The 2735-nt window shown below is 39.0% G+C and overlaps 3 non-coding genes across 3 annotated transcripts; all 3 read left to right on the top strand.

Moving 5' to 3' along the window:
- The first annotated feature begins 11 nt into the window (after positions 1-11).
- Positions 12-103, top strand: Trnai-uau. The gene is given in 2 exon segments: positions 12-49; positions 68-103. It is a non-coding gene; the product is annotated as a tRNA-Ile (tRNA).
- A 983-nt stretch (positions 104-1086) lies between these two features.
- On the top strand, positions 1087-1177 carry Trnai-uau. Its single transcript is given in 2 exon segments — positions 1087-1124; positions 1142-1177. It is a non-coding gene; the product is annotated as a tRNA-Ile (tRNA).
- Positions 1178-1631: 454 nt separating this feature from the next.
- Trnai-uau lies at positions 1632-1722 on the top strand. The gene is given in 2 exon segments: positions 1632-1669; positions 1687-1722. It is a non-coding gene; the product is annotated as a tRNA-Ile (tRNA).
- The last annotated feature ends 1013 nt before the right edge of the window (positions 1723-2735 follow it).

Below are 2735 nucleotides of genomic sequence, written 5' to 3' on the forward strand. Positions count from 1 at the left end.
AAGGTATTCAGTCCCCAGTGGCGCAATTGGTTAGCGCGCGGTACTTATAGAACAGTTCCGCGAGCAATTGCCGGGGTTGTGAGTTCGAGCCTCACCTGGGGAATTGTTATTTTACATAAAAGTTTGATGTGAGACTTATGTAATTGTATTGGATAAAATATCTTTAGAAAATTAATTAACAAGTTGGTATTCAGTCCCCAGTGGCGCAATTGGTTAGCGCACGGTACTTATAGACAGTTCCCGCGAGCAATGCCGGGTTGTGAGTTCGAGCCTCACCTGGGAATTGTTATTTTACATAAAAGTTTGATGTAAGACTTATGTAAGTGTATTGAATTATTTTTTTAGAAAATTAATTAACACTTGGTATTCAGTCCCAGTGGCGCAATTGGTTAGCGCACGGTACTTATAGGACAGTTCCGCGAGCAATGCCGGGGTTGTGAGTTCGAGCCTCACCTGGAGAATTGTTCTTTTACATAAAAGTTTGATGTAAGACTTATGTAATTGTATTGGATAAAATATCTTTAGCAAATTAATTAACAAGTTGGTATTCAGTCCCCAGTGGCACAATTGGTTAGCGCGCGGTACTTATAGGACAGTTCCGCGAGCAATGCCGGGTTTGTGAGTTCGAGCCTCACCTGGGGAATTGTTATTTTACATAAAAGTTTGATGTAAGACGTATTGAATAATTTTTTTTTTTTAAATAATTAACAACTTGGTATTCAGTCCCTAGTGGCGCAATTGGTTAGCGCACGGTACTTATAGGACAGTTCCGCGAGCAATGCCGGGGTTGTGAGTTCGAGCCTCACCTGGCGAATTGTTATTTTACATAATAGTTTGATGTGAGACTTATGTAATTGTATTGGATAAAATATCTTTAGAAAATTAATTAAGAAAAGGTATTCAGTCCCCAGTGGCGCAATTGGTTAGCGCACGTTACTTATAGGGCAGTTCTGCGAGCAATGCCGGGGTTGTGAGTTCGAGCCTCACCTGGGGTATTGTTATTTTACATAAAAGTTTGATGTGAAACTTGTGTAATTGTATTGGATAAAATAGCTTTAGAAAATTAATTAACAAGTTGGTATTCAGTCCCTAGTGGCGCAATTGGTTAGCGCACGGTACTTATAGGACAGTTCTGCGAGCAATGCCGGGGTTGTGAGTTCGAGCCTCACCTGGGGAATTGTTATTTTACATAAAAGTTTGATGTAAGACTTATGTAATTGTATTGGATAAAATATCTTTAGCAAATTAATTAACAAGTTGGTATTCAGTCCCCAGTGGCACAATTGGTTAGCGCGCGGTGCTTATAGGACAGTTCCGCGAGCAATGCCGGGTTTGTGAGTTCGAGCCTCACCTGGGGAATTGTTATTTTACATAAAACTTCGATGTAAGACTTATGTAATTGTATTGGATAAAATATCTTTAGAAAATTAATTAACAAGTTGGTATTCAGTCCCCAGTGGCGCAATTGGTTAGCGCACGTTACTGATAGGACAGTTCCGCAAGCAATGCCGTGCTGTGAGTTCGAGCCTCACCTGGGGAATTGTTATTTTACATAAAAGTTTGATGTAAGACTTATGTAATTGTATTGGATAAAATATCTTTAGAAAATTAATGAACCAGTTGGTATTCGGTCCCCAGTGGCGCAATTGGTTAGCGCACGGTACTTATAGGACCGTTCTGCGAGCATTGCCGGGGTTGTGAGTTCGAGCCTCACCTGGGGAAGCGTTATTGTATAAAATTTCTTGAAAAGGTTAATTCGCAACTTGGTCTTCAGTCCCCAGAGTACTTATAGGACGGTTCCGCGAACAATGCCGGGGTTGTGAATTCAAACCCTCAGCAGGGAAAGCGTTATTGTATAAAATTTCTTGAGGAGATTATATTTGCATCTAGTTCGTCAGTTCCCAGTGATGCAGTTGGTTAGCGCACGGTACTTATTTGACAGTTCGAGTTCGAGCCTCATGTGGGGAATTGTTGTTCTTTTACATAAAATTTTGATTGTACACTTATGTAATTGTATTGAATGAAATTTCTTGAGAAAATTAATTTACAGCGTGGTCTTCAGTCCCCAGTAGCGCAATTGGTTAGCGCACGGTAGTTATAGGACAGTTACGCAAGCAATGCCGGGGATCTGTGTTCGAGCCTCACCTGAAAAGCGTTTTATTGTATAAAATTTCTTGAGTGAAGTAATTCACTCTGTAGGAATAAGTTATGAATATAAGAATATAAAATCCATTGGATGAAAATATAAACAATTTATTAATTACAACATTTTATGATAAATAAAAATGACCAATCATTGTTCTTCCACGATATCTAGCCTGCTTGATTATCCACACACTCCCTGCCCAGTACTGACCTCACAGTATAAAAAATTCAGGGGAACACGTAATAAAAATATTGTGGGAAAGCAGATTATAGCAGTGTTATGGTACTGGTTACAATTATTATTCATCTAATGGAATAAATGACAGTATCGTCGGCAGATCCACCGTATGGTAGGTAATTCGACCTTCCATCAGCTTCGTACTCTGCTTATGTTCTGAATAAAAATAATGTGGTGAATTTCCTGAACCTCGATGTATTGGTAAACTTCGAAGATTCAGCCTCGATCTACTGTATTATTTTTATTTCAACAATATTTTGGATAAACAGATGGCGCTCTGTGAGAATATGAATTTTTGTAATGATTAAAATAATCTTGTCGACTTCTGTAACCTTTTGGATCATACATCGGA

This window comes from Ctenocephalides felis, unplaced genomic scaffold (genome assembly GCF_003426905.1).
Source record: "Ctenocephalides felis isolate EL2017-DRISC unplaced genomic scaffold, ASM342690v1 CF-g0.4_SCAFFOLD_03570, whole genome shotgun sequence".
NCBI lineage: Eukaryota > Metazoa > Arthropoda > Insecta > Siphonaptera > Pulicidae > Ctenocephalides > Ctenocephalides felis.